The sequence below is a fragment of the Sapajus apella genome, unplaced genomic scaffold (genome assembly GCF_009761245.1).
Source record: "Sapajus apella isolate SASKATOON/1434 unplaced genomic scaffold, GSC_monkey_1.0 scaffold16, whole genome shotgun sequence".
Lineage (NCBI taxonomy): Eukaryota > Metazoa > Chordata > Mammalia > Primates > Cebidae > Sapajus > Sapajus apella.
Genome location: NW_022436956.1, coordinates 24,712,029 through 24,737,256, shown reverse-complemented (window position 1 = coordinate 24,737,256; position 25,228 = coordinate 24,712,029). Strand labels below are relative to the sequence as shown.

Below are 25,228 nucleotides of genomic sequence, written 5' to 3'. Positions count from 1 at the left end.
CCATGCGGACTCCCCTCAGTATTGTCTGCTGGAATGATTCGGGGAGCAAAACTTGATATGAATATACAAACGGCAGGTGTACAAAATCAGATTCGCCTGGCTTGCCCTGCCTGCAATACTTTATTTACCTTATCTTTTGTGAACAAACTTTGGATTCAAATAACAAAACTCCCGAGTGTACTTACTTTTATAGAACAAATAATTCCTATACTCCTGCCTTAGCATTTACCTTCGGTGAGACTAGCTTTTCCAGGAAATATCTGCAAATCACTTTCACTAGGCTGCCTATTCAGCGAGTTTCCACTATTGCCCTTTGAGACCTCTCTGAACAATTAAAAGCCCCCAAGAGACTCAAGGGTTAAACTCAAGGGCGTGTAGATAGCAAATTCCTCAAGGATGGGAACCAGGTGTGTGCTTTGTAACCAAATAGGTTCTTGTGGTTCTTAAACACCACCATAAGGTCACTCCCTTATCTTCTCCCTAGGGTGCAAAAATTATCCTGGTTATTGTTCAGCCTACCACATCAGATTGCAAGCATCGTCAAAGTATTATGTAATACTTCCCATGAAGTAGGTAAGAAAAAAAGTATTATGTAAATTCCCACATAGTACACTAATTGAAGGAAACTATGTAACACACTTTTGCAACTGAAAGTGAAGGATTCACTGTCATTGGTCATGTGCCAGACACTGGTGTGAAATTTTTTATATAACTGTCTGTTTGAATCATTACAACAACCCTCTGGGGTAAATACTATTACTGACCCTTTTAAAAAACAGTCGATAAATAAAGACGGCTTAAAAAGTGTTAAGTAACTTCCCCATTGTAACAAGGCTAGGAAGTGGCAGAGCAGCAACCAAACCCAAATATACATTTGACTCCAAAATCTTTGATTTTATCCTATCCTCTGCAAGAGCAAACAGACCAAAAATTGCAACGTTTTAATTGGGTCTCATATTAGTAAATATTTAAGTAAAAGATAACATTCAAGGCTGGTGAGATAAAAAGGGTACTCTCAGACATTGTGAGTGGGAGTGTAAACTGAAATAATCTCTTTATAAAGCTGTTTGGCACTGTAATTCAACCCTTAAGAATGTTCATGGACAGGCAATGGTTGACACCTGTAATCCCAACCCTTTGGGAGGCAGAAGCAGATTATAAATCAAGAGATAGAGACCATCCTGGCCAACATGGTTAAACCCTGTCTTTACTAAAACTACAAAAATTAGCTGGGTGTGGTGGCATGCGCCTGTAATCCCAGCTAGCTGAGATCGCGCCACTGCACTCCTGCCTGGTGCCTGGCAACAGATTAAGACTCCTTCTCAAAAAAAAAAAAAAAGAGTTCATAACTGGCCAGTGCTGAGGCTTACTCGAGTAATCCCAACATTTTGGGAGGCTGGGACGGTAAGGTCTCTTGAGCCCAGGATTTTGAGACCAGCCTGATGAAAATAGTGAAACCCCATCTCTACAAAAAAATTATAAAAATTAGCCAGGCGTACTGGCACATACCTATAGTCCTAGCTACTCAGGACACTCAGGAGTCAGAAGAATCCCTTGAGCCCAAAAGTTTGAGGCTGCAGTAAACTATGATTGTCAGAGACATTGACCCCAGAGAGGTCTTGAATAGGGGCTGGGTAAAATAAGGCTGGGTAAACTAAGGCTGAGACCTGATGGGCTGCATTCCCAGAAGGTTAGGCATTGTAAGGTGCAGGATGAGATAGGAGGTTGGTGCAAGATACAGGTTCTAAAGACCTTGCTAATAAAACAAGTTGCAATAAAGAAGCCTGCCAAAATCTACCAAAACCAAGATGGCACTGAGAGTACTTCTAGACCTTCCCACAGCTCATTATATGCTAATTAATACATTAGCATGCTAAAAGACACTCTCACCAGCTCCATGACAGTTTACAGATGCCATGGCAACATCAGGAAGTTACCCTATATGGTTTAAAAGAGGGAGGAACACTCAGTTCTGGGAATTGCCCACCCCTTTCCCAGAAAACTCATGAATAATTCATGATAACCAAACCGTTGTTTAGCATATTATCAATAAATAACTATAGATATTCTTAGTTCAGCAGCCCAAGCTGCTGCTCTATATCATTCTTTTATTTCTTTACCTTTATTTTTCTTTCTTTCTTTCTTTTTGTTAGAGAGACTTACTCTGTTGCCCAGGTTGGAGTGCAGTGGCCCGATCTCAGCTCACTGCAACCTCCACCTCCTGGACTCAAGAGCTTAATTCTCCTGCCTCAGCCTCCCGAGTAGCTGGGATTATAGGCATCTGAGACCATGCCCACCTAATTTTTTTGTATTTTTAGTAAAGACTAAAAAAAAAAAAAAAATTTTGTATGGGGTTTTACCATGTTGGCCAGACTGGTCTAACTCCCAACCTCAGGTCATCCACCCACCTCAAGCCTCCCAGAGTGCTAGGATTATAGACATGAGCCACCATCCCCTGCCAATTCCTTTACTTTTCTAATAAACTTGGTTTCATTTTATGGATTCAGCTTGAATTCTTTCTTGCATGAGATCCAAGAACCCTCTCTTGGGATCTGGACTTTTTCCCAGTAACATGATAGCACCACTGCACTCCAGCCTGGGCAAAAGAGTGAGACCCTGTTTCAAAAGAAAGAATGTTCATAATTCTTGGAACCCTAATCACGTATATATCTGAGATTCTTTCTGAAGGAAATTCTGAAATAGAGCAAAAGCTTTATTCACAAATGCACAATATTATTTATAAAATGCAAAAATTAAAAACATGAAAACTGTCTGGGTATGGTGGCTCACACCTATAATCCTAGCACTTTGGGAGGTAAGAGGATTGCTCAAGGCCAGAAGTTCAAGACCAGCCTGGGCAACATAGTGAGACCCCATCTCTAAAAAAAAAAAAAAAATTTGTCCAAGCATGATGGCGTACACCTGTGGTCTAAGCCACTTGAGAGACTGAAGTGGAAGGATCGCTTGAGCCCAATAAGTCAAGGCTGCAGTGAGCCATGATCAGGCCACTGCACTCAAGCCTGGACAACAAAGAAAGGCTCCAAAAAGACCAAAAACAAAACAAAGCAAAACCTTCTTTTCTATTCTTTTTTTTTTTTTTTTTTTTTTTTTGAGACATAGTCTTGCTTTGTTGCCTAGGCTGGAGTGTAGTGGCACAATCTCAGCTCACTACAACCTCTGCCTCCCAGTTCAAGCAATTCTCCTGCCTTTGCTGGGACCACAGGTGTGCACCACCACACCTGGCTAATTTTTTTGTGTTTTTAGTAGACACAGTGTTTCGCCATATTGGCCAGGCTGGTCTCGAACTCCTGACCTCATGATCCGCCCACCTTGGCCTCCTAAAATGTGGAGATTGTAGGTATGAGCCACTGCACCCAGCCTCAAAACCTACTAAGTTGAGTTTTACTACAATATGGATTGCCGATTACACAAAAGCAGTAAAGCTACTCTTTCCTGAGAATAATTGTGTTAAGTTGAGCTAACAGAATTTTATGGTCAGGGGTCAGGTTTACTATTGATTGTAGTATCTATACAATGTGCAGAAACAGATTTGTTTCTTGCATCAGATATGTGAATTTTTAAATTAAATATTAGATATTTAATTAACAATTTTCTTTCTTATTTTTATTCCAACACCTCAGATTTCAAGGGGTAAAAACCATACACACTTGCTAAACTACATTTTTTTAAAGAAAAAAAATGACATTAATCAGCAGTTACAAGAAATTTTCTAGTCTAGCATATAATACACTTAACAAATGCTCGGCTGGGCACAGTGGCTCTCATGCCTGTAATCCCAGAACTTTGAGAGACTGAGGTGGGCTATCACTTGTGCCCAGGAGTTTGAGACCAGTGTGGGCAACATGGCGAAACCCTGTCTCTACATAAATAAATACACAAATAAGCCAGGCAGGGTGGCATGCACCTATAGCCCCAGCTACTCAGGAAGGCGATGTGGGAGGATTGTGTGAGACCAGGAGGTTGAAGCTTCAGTGAGCCATGATGAAGCTACTGCACTCCACCCTGGGTGACAGAGCAAGATCCTATCTCAAAAACAAAAAAAAAATACCCCACTCAAACCAATCTGTTACTAATACCTCTATGCTACAGTCCTACTCTACTTCTCCGCAATATGTCAGCCAATTCTGAATTCTGGAATTCTGGTGATAGTTAACAAAGCATTTGTCTCACTAGCACATATGACAATACTTCTTGAAGATGGAAAAAAAAAATACTTTTACAAGAATGGTTTATGCATAACAGTTTTGTTTTGTTTTGTTTTATTCTAGAACAAACATTGACCTGCAGGCCCTTTGCTAGTTTGAGTAAGACTTGGTTCCTGCCCTTTGGTTCAGTAATGGGAAAAGCAAACAAGCTGTGCAATAGGAGCTACAATAAAGACAGACACCTAGTGTCAAGGGAGACAGAGAGGAGGGCAGCTCACTCTGCCTAGAGAAGACAACACCATGTGGAGGGAGGGACAGTAGAAGTTCTCTAACTCAGGGGTCCCCAGCCCCTGGACCATGAACTGGTACCTGTCCGTAGTCTGTTAGGAACTGGGCCACAGAGCAGGAGGTGAGAGGTTGCCGAGGGAGTGAGGCTTCATCTGTATTTACTGCCACTCCCCATGGCTCCCATTACTCTCCCTCCTGTCAGATCAGTGCAGCATTAGATTCTTATAGAGGCATGAACCCTATTGTGAACTGCACATGTGAGGGATCTAGGTTGGGTGCTCCTTATGAGAATCTAATGCCTGATGATCTGCCACTGTCTCCCATCACCCCCAGATGGGACCATCTAGTTCCAGGAAAATAGCTCAGGGCTCCCACTGATTCTACATTATGGTGAGTTGTATAATTATTTTATTATATATTACAATGTAATAATTACAGAAACAAAGTGTGTAATAAATGTAATGTGCTTGAATCATTTTAATCATCCCCAAACCATCTCCTGCTGCACCCCTTACCCCCCTGCCACTCTGTGAAAAATTGTCTTCCATGAAACCAGTCCCTGAAGCCAACATGTTTAGGGACTGCTGCTCTAAGAGGGGAAGCAGAGGAAAGACAACCAGCTTTAGAGCCTGAGGAGGAAGATGGGGTTGAGGTTTAGATATGAGAATGTACATAACCAGAGCCTTCAGAAAGGTAAGTTGAGATCCATTCAGGAAGTGCAGAGTTTGTCCTTCATCCTTGAGGAAATAGGAATGCATCCATAAGAGGTATTAAGAAGAGGAATAATGTGATCTGATTTTTATTTTAGTAAGGTAACTTGGCAGCCACATGGATTGCCTGGTTCAGTGACAGTGAGAGCAGATGGTGAGATCAAAACTGTCTACCTTAGATAGACTTTTGCTATAAAGGCCCAAGCAAGAGAGGATGAGGGTGTGAACTTGGGAGTTTGTAAGGATGAAGAGAAAAATAGAATCTATTCAAAGATTTGGAGATAGACTTTGAGGGGTAAGAGAAAATGAGATGTGAAAATGATTTTAAGGTTTCCAGGTGCCATTAAGGTAAATGGGGAGTATAAAAGAAGTAGAACTAAGAGATCAAGATAATTAGACAGGTTGGGAACATGATGAATTTGAAACATCTATGGACAATCTAGAAACAAATATATATTCAGTAACTGGAAATATATGAACTATTAATATTAAAAACGATGACAAAGGAGACATGCAATAAATACTTGTTAAATAACATACCATGCTAAAACAGACCTTTAATTTCCAACTATTTCTTTGGAAAATACAGCTTTGTATAAGCCAAGAATTTTTCGACAGTATTAGGTATTAAATTACCTGAAAGCATCATAATATACTAAAATGCTTTTTCATCAAAAAAATTATTCAATTTTTTTCTCTTTTATTTTATTTGAGACAAAGCCTCACTCTGCCACACAGACTAGCGTGCAGTGGCACAATCATAGTTCACTGCAGCCTCAACCTCCTGGTTTCAAGCGATCCTCCCACCTCTGCCTCGCAATGTGCTGGCATTACAGGCATGAGCCATCACATCCAGCACTATATTTAAAAAGCTATAATTATGCAAAATTACAACTACTTTTTTAAACCTATACATGCAAGCTGGGTGAGGTGGTTCACACCTGTAATCCCAGCGCTTTAAGAGTCTGAGGTGGGAGGATTGCTCAAGCCCAGGGATACAGTAAGCTATGATTGTATCACTATACTTCAGCCTGGGCAATAAAGGGAGACCCTGTCACAAAAAAAAAAAAAAGAAAAGAAAAGAAAGAAAGAACAGAAAAGAAATGCAAGAGAATTTTTCAATTATAAATCAAGATATTTCATACTATCCACATTATCTTGCACATTTAATTAAGTACATATTCACAATGTGTTCACCAATATAATGACTCTCAGTTAAAAATAGGCAAAGTAAATAAAACTATCTTATCATTTACTTTGTATGCCTAGTAAGTCATACAAATTTAATTGCTGATAAAAGCTATAAAATTTCAGTACAGTCAATAGAAGTTTGATTGCTAATGTACCTAAACTAAGAGTCAGGAAATCACAGGTCTATTCCTGCATTTATTCTCTCCCTATCTAAGATCAAATTACATAAGTACATAATTCATCATGTGTTCACAGATATGAGTATATTAGTCTTCCACAAAGATAAAACTATTATTTAATCTTCTCTGCATATATAATAAAGCCAATTTAGTTTGTGATAAATGGCAATAACATTTCAGAGGTAAGTAATAAATGAGTGGAAAGAATCTAAACCAAGGAATCTGTAACCTTGGCTTCATTCCCAATTCCTATAAACAAGTTACTAAGTGACCTTGAAAGATCTAATGGACTATTCCTTACTATTGTAACTTACTTGGAAACAGTGTTAAAACAGGGAGAATGTTAAGCCTATTGTACCTTTCCTGAATGTTGTTTGAAGACAACATAGATTTTCAGGACTAGAAAAAAACAAGATCTCAAAGAACCACTGAATCCCATCTCTAACATTGTTACCATATGACCCTCTGCGGTTTTCTGCTACAAACTGAGTGAGAACTCCAGGGGGAAAAAAATTGTTTGTTTGTTTATTGAGGACTCAAGTTTTTTCATCTATTAAATGTGGAAGTTGGACTTGACCATCTGTAAGCTTTCTTCAAGCTGTAAAATTATTCAGCTCTGACTCTGATTTGCATAAAAAAATTGATTCTCATACATAACAATATGTAATTTACAGAATTCATTATTTTACAATATGTAATCAGAAGCTATGTATGCACAGATACTCATTATGTATGCACAGATACTCATACATGCCTTCTGATATATATGTATCTGTGCATACATGCCTTCTGCATATATATTTATAATATAAGTATATTATATATTATAAATATATTATATATGTTATAAAATATTATAAATATATTATAAATATAAGTATATTATATATATTATATATAATATATATTATATTATATTATAAATATATATAATATATATAAATAAAAGTATATTATATATTATAAATATATATGCAGAAGGCATGTATGCACAGATACATATATATGCATATATTGTAAATATATGCAGAAGGCATGTATGCACAGATAATTATTATAGTATTTTATAATTATAGATACAAACATCCACTAATGGCCGGTGTGGTGGTTCATGCCTGTAATCCCAGCACTTTGGGAGGCCAAGCTGGGTGGATCCCTTGAGGTCAGGAGTTAGAGACTAGCCTGGACAACATGGTGAAACCCTGGCTCCAATAAAAACACAAAAATTAGCCAGGCATAGTGATGTACATCTATAGCCCCAGCTACTCGGGAGGCTGAGGCTGGAGAATCCCTTAAACTCAGGAGGCAGAGGTTGCAATGAGCCAAGATCATGCCACTGCACTATAGCCTGGGTGACAGAGCAAGACTTTGTCTCAAAAAAAAAAAAGAAAGTTACTAATTTATGACTCAATAGCTTTGTACATTCTTTGACTGCCCTTGTCTCATTACGGAGATAGAGAGAAATCCAAATATAAATAAATAAATGAATAAATATTCATCCAGAATGTTGGCACTAAGTATTCTAGGCAGCTGTTTTCTAGAAGTTCATAACACTTTAGTTTTATTTAACGGTGTTATTTACTATCAAGAAAAGTTGCCCAGCACTTTGTGAAGTGTCAAGCGTATAAGATTTTTTTTTTTTTTTTTTTTTTTTTTTTGAGATGTAGTTTTGCTCTTATTGCCCAGGCTGGAATGCAATGGCATGATCTCGACTCACTGCAACCTCCATCTCCTGGGTTCAAGCACTTCTCCTGCCTCAGCTTTCCAAGTAGCTGGGATTACAGGCATCCGCCACCACATCCAGCTAATTTTTTGTAGTTTTTAGTAGAGATGGGGTTTCACCCTGTTGGCCAGGCTAGTCTCAAACTCCTGACTTCAGGTGACCCACCCATCTTGACTTCCCAAAGTGCTGGGATTATAGGTGTGAACCACTGTGCCTGGCCTCTGTGGTGGTTTTAAAATATGTCAACAAATTATTTGATATTCCTCATGTCAAATGATAGAGCCTGATTCCCCTCTCCAGGTGTGGGCTGGATTTAGTGACTTGCTTCTAACAAATAGAATAAAATGGAATTGACAGTATGTGCTATAGTCTGAATGCGTGCCCCCAAAATTCAAATGTGGAAGATTAATCACCAATGTTGTAGCATTAAGAAGTGGGGGATTTAGGAGGTAACGAAATCACTCTTGAACGGGATTAATGCACTTATAAAAGAGCCTTCACCCTGAGTTTCCCCCTTTTCTCTCTTCCGCCCTTCTACCATGTGAGGACACATAGCAACAAGGTGCTATATTTGAAGCAGAGAGAGCCAGCCCTCACCAGACATGAAATCTGCCAGCACCTGGATTTTGAAATTCCCAGCCTCCAGAATTGTGAGAAGTAATTTTCTGTTATTTATAAATTACCCAGTCTAAGATATGTGACTTGTGCCTTCTGACACCAGATCATCAAAGGCACTGCTGCTTCCTCCTTGTTAACTTTTTCTGAGATCACTTGCTTTGAGGCAAGCCGGATGCCATGTTGTAAGGACATTCAAGGAGCCAGTGGAGATGCCCATGTGGTGAGAAATGGAAGCCCCCTGCCACCTGCAAGGACTTGAGGCCTTCTGCAAACAGCCGTGTACGTGAGCCATGTGGAAGTGGCTAGATCTGGACTCAGACAAGCTTTCAAATGCCTGCAGCCCCTGCCAACATCCTGAATGCTCCCCCTAGGAAACCCTGAATCAGAACCACTCAGCCAAGCTGCTCCAAAATTCCTGTCCCACAGAAATTGTGAGATAATGAATGTTTGTTGTTTTAAGTCACTAAGGTTTGGGGATAATTTTTTTATGTACCAATAAATAAACAATACATTTACCTATAAGCAATTCCCACCCAAGATAGGCCACTTTATTTTTGAAAAATGATTGACTATATAATGAAAGCATACACTTTTAGAACTAGACAGAACTTCAAAATAAAGTTTTACTCATACTTTGCAGAAACAGAAATTAAGACTTCCAGAGTTTGTCTTGTTCAAATCTGGTTATCTATCATTGTTCTTTATCTCAGTTAGAGATACAGGTCTCATCCTTTTTTCTTTTTCTTTCTTTTTTTCTTTTAAAGAGCAGTGTTCACCATGTTGGTCAGGCTGGTCTTGAACTCCTGACCTCAGGTGATCCATCTGCCTTGGCCTCCAAAGTGCTTGGATTACAGGCATGAGCCACCATGCCCAGCCAGATCTCATCCTTAACACCTCCTGGCTCCTTCATGCGTCCTATACCCAATTTATTACTTAATGCTGTTATTTTATTTTATTTTTTATTATTATTTTTTTTAAAGGCTAGTCAAGTGAAGCTGTGGGAGTGGAGAAGGAACAAAGAAATCTGTAACTGGTTGTGATCAATTAGTTGTAAACACCACTGCACTCGGACCAGCCACTTAATGCTATTATTAATTACTTAATTCTATTAATCCTCTTGCCTCTGCCTACCTCTTTTTTTTTTTTTTTTTTGTTATATCCACCAAGCCACACAACTGCTATATTTTCTGGACTCCAGCAATAATCTCCTAACTGGTGTCATGTTGATCCGTGCACCTACAATTGGTTCTCAATACTGCATCCAGAGTTAATGTATTGAAATACAATTATAATGATCTCATCTCTCCTCCCATCTCCCTCACTCTCCAGACCCATTTGTTGACTTCCAACTGCTGGTCATTGGTTTGCACTTGTTCTCTGAGCTCAAGTCATTCTGGCCTTCTATAACTCCTAGAATATAATGGTTCCACACCCAAGCCACTAGGACTTTGCATATGTGGTTCCTGCAGCCCCATTCACCTAGTTGACACCTAATTATCCTATAGACCTAAATCACAGTTCAAGTCTTTGCTAACTCCCCTGGTACAATCTTCAGGTAACTTTTCTTTGCAGCACTAAATAGCAGTTACATTGTTAATGCTTGGATTTTCAAAAATTGATGTCTGTCCTCTCTGATAGAATACAAGTTTATAAATGCAAGGACAATATACATTTTATTTGTGTGCTTTAGCACTTACTACAGTGCTCAGGGCATTATAAAATGTCTGATAACTCTTTGTTAAGTGGATGGATGAATGAATAAATGCAGAAAATCATCCAAGAAGTTAATATGGGACTAAAATCTAGGCTTTCTGACTCCACATTTAATGTTATTTACAACCCATCTGCTGTTCTCAATTTGATGTACTCAACTCTGAGTATCAACATAATGCATTTATCAAGTGCAAAGAAATCACTGATATCCCTCAAATATTGTATTTGGCAATACTTGAGAAATACAGTATCTGGGTATGGTTACTGTATTGAAATGACAAGGTTGTACTGTAGACCTGTTTACTTTGTGACTCTGCCACTTATTTCCTAAAACATCACCATTACTTAAAACAATTTGGAAGCCTGTTCTTCCACAATAAATTGCTTTATACAAGTTGAGATTCAGTAAGTTAGTAACTGAATGAGCTGGGTAAGGTGGTATGTTCTTGCAGTCCCAGCTACTCAGGAGGCTCAGGAGTGAGGATCACGTGAGCCTACGAGTTTGAGTCCAGCCTGCATATAGCAAGACCTGTCTCAAAATAAAATAAAATAAAAAACAGTAACAACATATGAACGCCTTTTAATAAAATAAGTTAGTATATAAATGTAATGATTACATTTAAATTTGGGGGGACTGTCTGAGTCACAATTGGCTGTTACTGGTATTTAGGAGCTATGTGTGAAAAAGGGTGGCAAGCTCTAGTTTTTTTGCAAATCTACTTGGGTCCTTGACCCAGTCCGATTATTAGTCTCTGGAGTCATTTTCAAGCCACTGGGCTATGCACCTGTTCCCTGTCTCAAGAAGCCTTCTCTGGTCTGTGTAATGACCTGAATCTGTGAATCAGTGAACAAGATGGCACTGAAGCATTGAGACAGTAGCCATCCAATGCTCTTCATCCCTTTGGTGGTTTATTGTCAGTTGTACTGTAGACCTGATGGCTTCCAGGACACACATGCAAATGTAATAGTAAATTCATCGGGGAAAACACAAGAGTGACATTTTCAATTAGGGAAGGGTCTTTTGGTCCAAAGGTATGGTATAGGCTGGACACAGTGGCTCACGTCTGCAATCCCAGCACTTTGGGAGGCCAAGGTCATCCGAGGTGAGGAGTTCAAGACCAGCCTAGCCAATATGGTGACACCCCATCTCTACTAAACTACAAAATTAACCAGGTGTGGTGGTACATGCCTGTAATCCCAGCTACTCAAGAGGCTGAGGCACGAGAATGGCTTGCCTGGGAGGCAAAGGTTGCAGTGAGGTGAGATCTTGCCATTGCACTCCAGTTTGGGTGACAACAGCAAAACTCCATCTCAAAAACAAAATAAAACAACAAAAAAGATAAAGTATAAATCACTTTGGATTTTGAAAGGTGTTTTTCCCCCACTATGGAAATGATTTTGAAGGGTGGTTCAGTTCTGAGGCTGGCCTAGATATAGCTGACCAATATACTCTGCAACCAGCAAGGCCTGTCTGTTCAGATCCTTCTTGCCCTTCCTGTGGAGAAATCCTTCCTGGACACAGGACAGACAAGGTAGGTCAGATAATATCTTTATGGCCAGCTCTTACACAGAAAGTCGTGGGAGGTTAGAGGAAGTTTTCCAGATTTTATGACTGGCTTTGGTGGAGAGGGGTTCTGGTTTCTCTGACCAGCCTCAGGGAAAGGGAATTGAATTTCTATGGCTTGCCTTGCTGGAGAAGTAACATGGGAGACAGGAAGGCAGGAGAAGGTCAGAGACTGCTTCTAAAGCTGCTTCTGAGGCCTTCTAATTTCTGTTATTTCTAAGTGTTCAGCATGCCAAAGCACCACATTTTGGGGTATCGTTTTCCTATTTTTTTTTTTTAGGCAAAGAGCTAAACAGTGGTATTTCATGGGGTATCATTTTCGAACCCCAATAGTTGACAAAGGTTAAAGTGTGATTTATTTAAATTTCAAAAGTCACTAAAACTACTCATTTTCACATTCATTTCTTCATTCTTCACACAGATAGTCATCTAAGGTTATTCTGTAATATCCAATCCAACTCTCCCTTTGTTAGAGTTCTTTTATTCTCTACATTTTTTCTGGATTTCAAGATAACAACCATTTGTTATCTTTGGTTGATAACAAAAGTTTGCTATGTAAACAAATGTTATCAACCATTTGTTCACACAGCAAACTTTTGTTAAGACCTGCAAAGGATCAGGCATTGTGAAACCACCAGGGTTAAGATACTTGCACATATGATTTCAATATACTCTTCCTCATTTTAGTACATTTGTATAACGTACTGCAATTGCTAATGGATATACACATTGCTTACTTCTAAATCACATTTTAGATCATTTATTTCTGAGCAAGTTCTTGTAGACTTAATCCGAAGTATATTTATTCATTCTTTGACTTCAAATAGTATAACTTTGTCTGCTTTTTAACCATTTTTCTTTCCAAATATCCCAATGAAAGCTGATCTAACATTGGGCCTATGGACCTTGGCACTGCCTGAATTCTCTTGAGGGCCAAGGGCCCTCCAGCATCACAGACTGTCTGAGACTAAATAATTCATTTGTGCTACCCCAGGAGGGACACATGAATCACTTGGGTAAAGGTCAGAATCATCAAAAAAAAAAAAAAAAAAAAAAAGACCCGGATGACTCAGTATTTTGTACTATACATTGCACAAAAATAAAAATGCACTTGACCTGTTTCTTGTTTTGTTTTTTTTTTCCAGGGCATAACACAACAATTAGAAACCAGAAAATCTACTTTGACTGTAGGCCCTAGAATTATTCCTTATAGTTTTAATCATTCGTAGCCTGTAAAATTATACTTGATATTTGTAGCTAAGTGTATTAGTTGGTTCTCACACTGCTATGAAGAAATACCCGAGACTGGGTAACATAAAGAAAAGAGGTTTAATTGATTTACAGCTCCTCATTGCTGGGGAAGCCTCAGGAAACTTACGATCATGGCATAAGTGGAAGCACACACATCTTTCTTCATATGATGGCAGAAAGGAGAAGTGCTGAGCAAAAGTGGGAAAAGCCCCTTATACAACCATCGGATCTTGTGAGAACTCAGTCATTATCATGAGAACAGCAGTATGGGGGTAACCATCCTCATGATTCAGTTACCTCCCACAGGGTCTCTTCCACAAGACATGGGGATTATGGGGGGAATACAGTTAAAGATGAGATTTAGGGATACAGCCAAACCATATTGCTAAGTAGTCACCATTTTTCACCAGGTGACAATTTCTACCAAAAACCTATAATAAAACATTAAGCTAAAAAAAAAAAAAAAAAAAAAGGAATTCATTATTTCACAAGCTATGCTTTAAAAGTTTTACAAAATTTTTACCTGTTTGTATATTAGAATCAAAGACTATGGCAGACAATTTCTATATTAGCAAAAGAAAAAGAAAATTATTAACATGCTTTTTAGAGTAAGAAATATATGGCTTGCAGTTTAATACAATGTTAATGAATATGACACTACTCATCTCATAAAAGTAATGCTGTGATGGCCGGGCGCGGTGGCTCAAGCCTGTAATCCCAGCACTTTGGGAGGCCGAGGCGGGTGGATCACGACGTCAAGAGATCGAGACCATCCTGGTCAACATGGTGAAACCCCGTCTCTACTAAAAATACAAAAAATTAGCTGGGCATGGTGGTGCGTGCCTGTAATCCCAGCTACTCAGGAGGCTGAGGCAGGAGAATTGCCTGAACTCAGGGGGCGGAGGTTGCGGTGAGCCGAGATCGCCCCAATACCCAAACCTGAGAAAAAAAAGTTAAACTCCGTCTCAAAATATAAAAAAAAAAAAAAAAAAGTAATGCTGTGTTTTTTACTTTTCCATAAAGCTGAGTCATATTTTTTTAAATAGGATGTCAAAATAATAACTTCCTTCAAATAATTTCCTTGTTTCCTTAAACAGAGAGGAAAAATGGTGTTAAAATTTAAGAGCTCCATGACATTCAATGCTTTGAAGAGTATGATAAGGGAGGCTGTCTTTTTTTTTTTTTTAGAGATAGGGCTTCACCATGTTGGTCAGGCTGGTCTCCAACTCCTGACCTAGGTGATCCACCCATCTTGGCCTCCCAAAGTGCTGGGATTACAGGAGTGAGCCACTGCGCCCAGCCTAGCAGACTGTCTTATATACTTTTATATACTCTCAATAGGAGGGTAAATTGGTACAAAATTCCTAAAAACCAATTTAGCATTATGTGTCAGGAGTATTAAATATATATATACACTTTGGTCATTTATCAATTTCTTAGAATCAGAACTAAAAACTAAGACCATGGGTTAACACAAACATACAAAGATATTCAACATAGCATTATATATAATCGTGAAAACTTGAGAACATACTAAAAAAGAGTTAAATAGTTATACAATGTATACCATAATATAATAATGTATATAATAAACAATGTAATGTTTCTTATGCAAAAGAAAAATTGCATTAAAAAATTATGTCATTACATGTAAAAATGTTTATAATGCATTGTTAAATTAAAATCAAGATACAGACCAGGTGTGGTAGCTGACACCTGTAATCTCGGCACTTTGGAAGGTCAAGGTGGCTGGATCACTTGAGATCACACCTAGGATTTCAAGACCAGCCTGCCCAACATGGTGAAACCCTGTCTTTACTGAAAATACAAAAATTTGTCAGGTGTGGTGGCATGTGTCTTAGTCCTAAGAGGCTGAGGTGGGCAGGGCACGGTGGCTCATGGAGGCCAAGGTGGGAAGATCACCTGGGGTCGGGAGCTCTAGATCAGGCTGACCAACATGAAGAAACCCCATCTCTACTAAAAATACAAAATTAGCCAGGCGTGGTGGTGCATGCCTGTAATCCCAGCTATTCAGGAGGCTGAGGCAGGAGAATTGCTTGAAACTGGGAGGCAGAGGTTGCAGTGAGCTGAGATCAAGCCATTGCACTCCAGCCTGGGCAACAAGAGCAAAGCTTGGTCTCAAAAAAAATTGTTTTATTTTTTTTGAGACAGTGTTGCTCTGTCACCAGGCACCCAGGAGCTTGAGACCAGCCTGGGCACCGTGGAGGAATCTTGTCTCTACAAAAAATACAAAAATTAGCCCGGGGTGGTGGCATGTGTCTGTAGTCCCAGCTACTCAAGAGGCTGATGTGGGACAATCACTTCAGCCCGAGAGGTGGCAGTTGCAGTGAGCCTAGATCTCGCCACTGCACTCCAACCTGCAACAGAGTAAGACCTTGTTTAAAAACAAAAACCGCAACACCTTTTTTCTCTTATATATTTCTTCTAGATCTCATAGTTTTGACTTCTACAATGTGGTGTGTAATGCATTTTGCTTTTTTTTTTTTTGAAATGGAGTCTCCCTCTGTCGCATAGGCTGGAGTGCAGTGGCACAATCTCAGCTCACTGTAACCTCTGCCCCCAGGTTGAAGATTAGAGGTGCACACCACCACATCTAGCTAATTTTTGTATTTTTGGTAGAGATGAGATTTCACCATGTTGGCCAAGCTGGTCTCTAACTCCTGACCTTGTGATCCACCCACTTTGGCCTCCCAAAGTGTTGGGATTACACGTACGAGCCACCACACCCCGCCTGTAATGCATTTCACATTAATTTTTTGCATATCATGTGAATCAAGTGTTGAGAATCATGGGAGGTGGGTATTGACTAATTTTTCTGGCAACATTTATTAAAAATATTTTTCCTCCTTTTAACTGACTTGGTACATTTGTAGAAAACCAGTTGGGTCTATTTCTAGACTCCATCTTCCTTTCTTCTGAACTAAATGTCTCGTTTATATCAATTCCCCACACCTTTGATACTGTAGATTTAAAATAATTTTGAATATAATCATTTTGAAACCAGATAGTATGTGTCTATCAACTGTTTTCCAAATGTGTTTTGACTATTCCAGGTACTTCGCATTTTTATATGAATTTTGGAATCAGCTTTTAAATAACTACAGAAAAAAAAAACATGCTAAGATTTCTATTGGGATTTTATGAATTTATAGGTCAATTGGGAAGACCTGATATTTGAACCCTACTGAGTCTTCTAATTCATTCACATGCTGCAGGTCTCCACTACTATGTCTTCTCTAATTTTTCTCAGCACTGTTGTCGTTTTCAAAGTTTATCCCTTATTATTTTCTATTTTCACGTTATTGTAAATGGTAGTGTTTTCTAAATCATCAAGTTTAGTTTGTTCATCACTAGTATGTAGGAATATAATTGATATTTGTATATTGACCTTGTATTCTACAGCATCACTAAACTCAGTTATTAGTCCTAGTAGCTTTTTCTATAATTCCATAGGATATTCTTTAGGTGATCATATTATCTGCAAATAAAGACAGTTTTGCTTCTTTCTTTCCAATCTGCATGTCTTTTATTTCATTTTCTCACTTTGCTGCACAGCCTAAGATATCAAGTACAATCTCAAATAGAGGTAGTAAGAATGGATATCCTTTGTTCATTCCCAACGTCAGGGGAAAATCATTAGGTCTTTACCATTAAATATGAAGTTAGCTGCAGGTTTTCCAAGGTGCCTTAGTACCTTTTGTACTACTATAACAAAATACCTGAGACTGGGTAATATGTAAAAAAACAGAAATTAGAAATGTATTTTCTTTTTTTTGAGATGAAATGTTGTTCTGTCACCCAGGCTGGTGTGCAGTGGTATGTTGCTGGCTCACTGCAACCTCCACCTACCCAGTTTAAGGAATTCTCCTGTCTCAGCTTCCCGAATAGCTTGAATTATAGGTGTGGGCCACCATGCCTGGCTAGTTTTTGTAATTTTAGTAGAGATGGGGTTTTGCCATGTTGGCCAGGCTGGTCTCAAACTCCTGACCTCAGTAGATCCACCCACTTCAGTCTCCCAGAATGCTGGGATTACAGGTGTAAACCACTGTGTCCAGCCCAGAAATGTATTTTCTTACAGTTCTGGAGGCTGGGAAGTACAAGATTAAGGTTCTGGCATCTGGTGGCACTGCGAACTCGGCATCTTCTGGTGAGGAGGAATGCTGCGTCCTCACATGACAGAAGATAGAAGGCAAAAAGGGGTAAATTTGGCTGGGCACGGTGGCTCACGCCTGTAATCCTAATACTTTGGGAGGCCAAGGTGGGTGGATCACCTGAGGTCAGGAGTTCAAACCAGCCTGGCCATCGTGGTGAAACCCCATCTTTAAAAAAATAATAATAATTTTAAAAAAAAGGGGGCAAACTCAGATAAGCCCTTTTATAAGGGCAGCCAATCTCATTCATGAGGGTGGAGTCCTCATAATTCAATCGCCTCCCAAGAGCCACACCTTCAAATACTGGTGTGTTGGGATTGTTTTTTGTTTTTTGTTTTTTTTTAAGATGGGATTTCACCATGATGGCCGGGCTGATCTTGAACTCCTGACCTCGGGTGATCTACCCACCTCGGCCTCCCAAAGTGCTAGGATTACAGGCGTGAGCCACCGCACCCGGCGGGATTCAGTTTTAACATGAATTTTGGTGGGGACAAAAACATTCAAACATTAGTAGTGCCCTTCATCAGATTGAGGGCATTCCCTATTATTCATGTTTTGCTAAGAGTTTTTCTTAATAGATACTGGATTTTTGAACATTTTAAACATTATTTAAAATTTGAGCAATTATTTTAATATAATTTTTAAATTTGCACCAAATTCATACAAGAGCAAGTCATGTTTTAATTTTGCTTGAAAATGTATTAATGGATATATAATGTCTCCAATTATTAAAAATTAAGAATGTACCTATTTATATTTAAAAAAAAATGCTTGAATTTTTTTTTTTTTTTTGAGACAGAGTTTTCCTCTTGTTGCCCAGGCTGGAGTGGAGTGGTACACTCTTGGCTCACCACAACATCCACCTCCCAGGTTCAAGCGATTCTCCTGCCTCAGCCTCTCAAGTAGCTGGGATTACAGGCATGTGCCACCACACCCCGCTAATTGTGTATTTTTTAGTAGAGACGGGTTTCTCCATGTTGGTCAGGCTGGTCTTGAACTCCTCACTCAGGTGATCCACCCACCTCGGCCTCCCAAAGGGCTGGGATTACAGGTGTGAGCCACCACGCCCATCCACAAATGCTTGACTTCTTTATGACGGCTTACTAACAAAACCCTAAATGATTTGAACTTGAGAACTATTTTCTCTTCACAACTAACAATTTAGATTTTACTTATAATGACAAGGCAGTTAAAATTAAAGGTATGCTAATGAAGCAGCAATTGCTGCCATATGCTAATAAATACACATATTTGGTTACAAAGATATATATGTATAAGTCTCGAGTTACATTGTAGATGATGTTTGGGAATCAGGTTGCCTCTGCTCCTCTCCTTTGAATGAGTGGATACCAGGCTGCTGTATGGGCAATGTGTCTCTCCTTATTTAATATAGTGCAGCAACACAAGCATGTATTTTAGGAGATTTGGACTAAGGTAAAGTCAGCTTTGATACAGACTAACAAAGTCAAAGGAGAAGCACCAAAAATAAAATTCCCCAAACACCCTCAAATCCAAAAGCTGATACCAAAGAACCATTGTTTATCATAGGTGCATAATGTCCCATTTTGTGAAAATATACAAAGATATTATTATAACTTCTAGACAGATTGTCAGGAAATCCTTTCCAAAAAAAAAGAAAGAAAAGAGCCACACCTAATTTACTATTACTTGGAAAAATCCATTGGTTTGTGTGATAAACACTAAAATAGACTGATTATACATCTGGCTAAATGCCAAGCTGTTCTTCTGTGAACTTTAAGATAATGGTCCCTCATTGTTCGGTGTGTTTTTGTTGCCAATTCCTGTCAGACTGGTCCTCAGCAGTTAGTGGGCTTCTGTCATTTATCAAAAGTCTGAAGCTTAAAAGTCTCTCTTTGCTTGTCTGAAACAACAACTCATTTGTTTATTAAACATGCATTTGATGAAATGTTTAAGGTTCCTATGTGATTAGTAAATTACCACTATTTGTAAATTGAGGAAATGTGTAAAATTATATTGCCTTAGGAAAAATTATGCAATCATCTACAGTTATCTTTGGGGTAGCCATCTTCTCTAATTTAACAATAAATCCTTCTAGATTGTATTAAAGTAAGAAATTTTCTATAATTTAAACGGAGTCATATTTGGTAAAATATAAGCTAACTCCAGCAGACAGTGCTAATAATAGTGTTACAAAATTATAGAACCTTAAAGACCTGATTTTATTTAAGAATACATTCCTGTGCTGGTTTTGTTCTTCTAGAGATAAAGATTTCGCTGTGTCTTTCAGTCTTCTTCACACTTTTTTTTTGAGACAGAGCCTCACTCAGCTGCTCAGGCTGGAGTGCAGTGGGGCAATCTCAGCTCACTACAACCACCGTCTCCAGGGTTCAAGTGATTCTCCCATCTCAGCCTCTTGGGTAGCTGGGATTACAGGCACTCACCATCGTGCCCAGCTAATTTTTGTATCTTAGTAGAGGGTTTCACCATGTTGGCCAGGCTGGTCTTGAACTCCTGACCTCAGGTGATCCTCATGCCTTGGCCTCCCAAAGTCCTAGGATTACAGGTGTGAGCCTCCGAACCTGGCCACACTATTTAACTTCTATACTACAGAAGCTAAAATATTTGTTTGCCAAAAATTCTTCTTTCAGGTTAATTACATATTCCTTCAGTTCGGTCTTTTGTAGCACTGGGAACTATTTTGTCATTTGGACTCTAAACCTTTTAAAGTGTATTTTTTACAATTGCAGGTTAATGAAACAAAGGTAACATCAACTCAGACATTATCTCATATAAACTTACGAGTGTGCTTTCTTTTGGTAGGTGTGTGAGTATAGTATAGACAGGACTGCAAAGGAGACCAGTCAAAATAAAAAGACGAAGACATAAAGCATACATTTACTTCTTAAATTCGCTTTGGAATGCTATGCTGGAAGGTAAGCATCAGAAACAGAAAAGAAAGAAGGGAAAGACGGGGCCAGGTGTGCTGGCTCCTGCCTGTAATCCCAGCACTTTGGGGGGCTGAGGTGGATGAATCACCTGAGGTCAGGAGTTCATGACCAGCCTGGCCATCATGGTGAAAGCAACTGGGTGTCCCATAAGGGCATCCAGGCACTTTCTGTCAGCAAGATAGAATGAGCTAGAGGAGGCTGACTGCTTGCACAGGCCTTTCCTGGCTTCCTCAAAGCTCTTGGATGTACTGGAGGTTCCCTGCACAATCAGCCCGTGAGTTCATTTCTCATCTCCGGTGTTGACCTCTGTTGCTCTACTCAAGGCTGTAGGCTTCAATATTCTGTTCTGTGGAAAGGGTGAAGGAGGAAAGGACAGGGCAGGAACCTGGTAGGGATAGGGAAAGAGAGTTTAGTGTTAAGGTCATTTTAATGGTCTGAGCAGTTGTAGGAGTTGACTTTGAACTTAAGCCCTGGATGGGTACCCTGGTTAGGTCCTGCACTCCTGGTTTTCCCTTATATTAAAGGCAGTGGAGACTACTTATTTCAGGAGCAGTGCTAAGATAAAATGACAGGATTTCCCCTGTGAGAGAAGACAAATGCTTTTCTTTGGGATAACAAACATTCCACAATTCCATAGAGGCAATCCTTTATTTGTTCCTCTTGCCCTGACAATGGGAAGTCACAAAACCTCTTTCACCTTGTGCCCAAGGCCACTGTGCAAGCACAAACTTCAAGGAAAAACATAAAGATAAGGTAAGAATCTCTGGGAAGGAAGGTATTAATGTGCCCTGCTGTTCAGAACCCTGCCCCATCCTACTTCCTCACTCTTCTCCCAGCCTCAGAATCTCTGGCTCTCACCCACCTTATCTGCTTCTGGAGCATTTCCATTATTTATCCCAATGTAGGTGTAGGAAATCAGTTTTCCTTTTGGCTCATCTGGGACTTGGTTATAACTAAAAGAGAAAAACAAACCCCAAAATAAATAAACTGAAGGAAAAGAAAGAAAATATAAGAGCATAGAAATGGATAGGTTTACAAAACCCAGATTTTTTTTTCTTTTATCCTAATCTCACCAAGGTCTAGTGATAACCTGGTTGGATTGGCAGTTTGTAACGTACACAGCTCCAATTCTTTCTGGTCTCCACACTGTCTGGGCTGACAGGGTGGAGGCTAGACTGAGCTCCTTGGATATCTGGTCCAATGTTACTTTAAACAAATCATCTCTGGTGGAATCTCAGGAAAAACGTTTGGGTCCTTTTGGAAATGGGTTCTGTGTTTATTCTCTGGGATTAGCCTTCATATTATCTGTCATTCCCAGGTTGAAACTCCGCTGATTTTCCTTCAAATAGACCCCTGACTCTCTGGGCCCAGTTTTGTTCTTCTTTCTAAATAAATTAAAACAAAACAAAAACAAACAATCAAAAAAATTCCTCTTTGCTCTGCAAGGGATCTACCCTCAATCCCAAGGCAGTGATATTCCGCACTGGCAGTCCAGCTAGTCTTCGTGGCCCTGACCGCTGAAAATACTACTCTTGCTCTAATCCTGTCTTTACTAGCTTAGTCTGAAGGATACTCTTTTTTTCCCTTTCGTTTTCTTTTTTGAGGTAGAGTCTCACTCTGCCAAGCAGACTGCAGTGCAATGGCACTACCGTGGGTCACTGCAGCCTCCACCTCCTGAGCTGAAGTGATCCTCCCACTTCAGCCTCCTGAGTAGCTGGGACTACAGGCATGCACCACCATGCCCAAATAATTTTTTTGTGTGTTTTTTTGTTTGTTTGTCTGTTTTGAGACAGAGTTTTGCTCTGCCTAGAGTAGAGTGAAGTGGCACGATCTCGGCTCACTGCAACTTCTGCCCCCAGGTTCAAACAATTCTCCTACCTCAGCCACCCTAGTAGCTGGGATTACAGACACCTGCCACCACACCCAGCTAATTTTTGTATTTTTAGTAGAGATGGGGTTTCACCATGTTGGCCAGGCTGATCTTGAACTCCTGACTTCAGGTGATCTGCATGCCTCAGTCTTCCAAAGTGCTGGGATTACAGGCGTGAGCCACTGCACCCAGCCAGTTTTGTTCTGTTTTGTCCAGACAGGGCATTGGCATGTTGCCCAGGTTGGTCTCGAACTTCTGGCCTCAAGTAATGATCCTGCCTTGGCCTCCCAAAAGTGTTGGGATTATAGGCATAAGCCACAGTGCCTGGCCCTGATGGATCCTCTTGAGTATTGGATTCTCTGAGACAACTCATCACTCAGAGATCTCCCCCTACATGGGAGCGGGCTCACTGGAGCTGACCACTTTCATTACACAATTTAAAAACACTTATGCAATCAGCAGAAAAAAAATTAAAAAACACAAAAACAAACACACATATATACAGTCCTGCTTGCCGCCAAGGAAACAAGAGGGATGTTTTTAACCACAGTTCTTAGATTTCCCAAGCCCAAGCTTCTTTTCTACAAAGGTACAAAACCCCTGACCAAAGAATTATGGAGCCCTGGCTATAGTTTTCATACTAAACAGCTGAGCTTTGAGGGGCAGGATTACATAAAGGCCAAGTACATAGGCTCCGGGAGGATAATCACTGGATTTGAATCCTAGCTTTGCTGCTTATTAGCTGATTCACTATTGACAAATTACTTACTAACTCCATGCCTTAGTCTTCCCATCTGGAATATGGAGGGAAATAATAGTGACTACTTTCATGGCTATTGTAGCAATGTAATTAATACATTTAAAGAACATAGAACAGGGCCTGTACATTGTAAGCACTCTGTAAATGTCAGCCACCATCATTGCCACTGTACAGGTCTCTTGGACAGTTAGATTTTAAAAAGTAACTGTTGGTGTAGTGGTGTTAGCCGTAGGATTGAAACTAAAATTTAGAGATTAGTTAAGGGTAACTCCAAGGTTCCCTACAATAATAGTTGACTTAAAACAATGAACAAGATGGACTATCAAACAGTTCAGGCTGGCCCGAGTGCAGTGGTGTTTACAACTAATTGATCACAACCAGTTACAGATTTCTTTGTTCCTTCTCCACTCCCACTGCTTCACTTGACTAGCCTTTAAAAAAAAATATATATATATATATATATATATGAAACAGTTCATTGAAATGTTAAACAACATTGTTTCTGTTGTAGGGTTCAGGAACCATCCAAGGGGTCTGCTACCTTTTGTATTTGTGCCAGTGTTCACCTTTTCAGGAAAGTATCCATCAAAGTGATTTCTTTTTATGACTATCTCTTCTTGTTTCTTGATTTTCTTGTCCAACTCTCCAAGCTCACTATGTATCTAGATTCTGTCTAACATGGATTTTAGGGTGAAAACATCCAACCTTTTGCCATTAAGTCTCATGTTAGCTATAGGTATTTTATAAATGCCATTCATCAATTTAAGTTCCCTTTTAGTCCTAGTTTGTTGGAAGTTTCTATCACTAAAGGGTGTTGAATTTACTTTTTTCTATTGAAAAAATCCCATAGACTTTTGAAACAAAATTTTTGTAGAGACAAAATTTTATGTTATGTTGCCCAGGCTGGTCAAACTCCTGGTCTCAAGTGATACTCCCACCTTAGCCTCCCAAACTGCTGGGATTACAGGCATGAACCACTGTGCCTGACCATCCTTTTAATTTCTACTGGTTCTATAGCGTGTCTGCTTTCTTATTCCTGACTTAGGTAATTTTTTCTATTGTTTTCCTGATTTCTATTTCGTATGTTTCTACTCTAATCTGTATTATTTCCTTCCTTCTATATACTGTGGATTTTCTTTTCTTTTTCTAGTTTTTTTTTTTTTTTTTTTTTTTGAGACATAATCTTGCTCTGTCACCCAGGCTGGAATGCAGTGGTATGATCTCAGCTCACTGCAACCTCCACCACCCAAGTTCAAGTGATTCTCCTGCTTCAGCCACCCAAGCAGCTGGGATTACAGCCATCTGCCACCATGCCCAGCTAACTTCTGTATTTTTAGTAGAGATGAAGTTTCACCATGTTGGCCAGGCTAATCTTGAACTCCTGACCTCAGGCAATCTGCCCACTTTGGCCTCCCAAATTTCTGGGATTACAGGCATGAGCCACCACACCCGGCTTCTTTTTCTAGCTTCTTAAGATGAAAACTTATTTTTCTTCCTTTTTAATAATAGCATATTGGAAGGGTAGCTGAGAGAATGGAGAATACACCCAAAGTCAGGCAAGCAAATTTTATTAACCTGCTGGGCTGCTCCATAACAATCAGAAGAGGCAGCCCTGAGCTTACAAAATGAGTGGCTTATATGAGGTGAAGGGGGCATAAGGGAATTTTTTAGGACTGAGGTAATCTATTCACTGGTAACAAGCACAGAGATAGTTTGTTAACTTGTAACAGACCTACAATACATTATCCTGTGACTTTTGTGGTGGTAGTCTTTAAAAAAGAGAAACCAGGAGGTATTTTTTACAGATATGTGTCAAACAGAAATTTACAAGTATGGATAACCAACCTATGTTTCCTCTGTTCTCCCTCAAGTTGCCCGGATGGCTGCAATCAGGTTTTGCTTAATTGCAGCATGTCTGGCAGCCTTCAGAGCAATCCAGGTTGGGGAAAGGGGTCAGCCTGAGTGGAGGGGGTTTTCTTGTCCCTAACACATATAAAGCTATAAATTTTCCTCTAAGCCTGCCTTAGCTACAACCCATAAATTTTGACATATTGTGTATTCATGTTTACTCAGTTTACTATATTTAAAATTTT

General features: G+C 39.5%; 1 long non-coding RNA gene across 2 annotated transcripts; it reads left to right on the top strand.

Moving 5' to 3' along the window:
• Nucleotides 1-4,806: 4,806 nt before the first annotated feature.
• Nucleotides 4,807-9,397, top strand: LOC116555986. 2 transcript variants are annotated; one of them, XR_004270769.1, is made up of 2 exons: nucleotides 4,807-4,844; nucleotides 8,813-9,397. It is a non-coding gene; the product is annotated as an uncharacterized LOC116555986 (long non-coding RNA). The 2 variants fall into 2 exon arrangements; XR_004270770.1 differs by having other exon boundaries at nucleotides 8,804-9,397.
• Nucleotides 9,398-25,228: the final 15,831 nt, after the last annotated feature.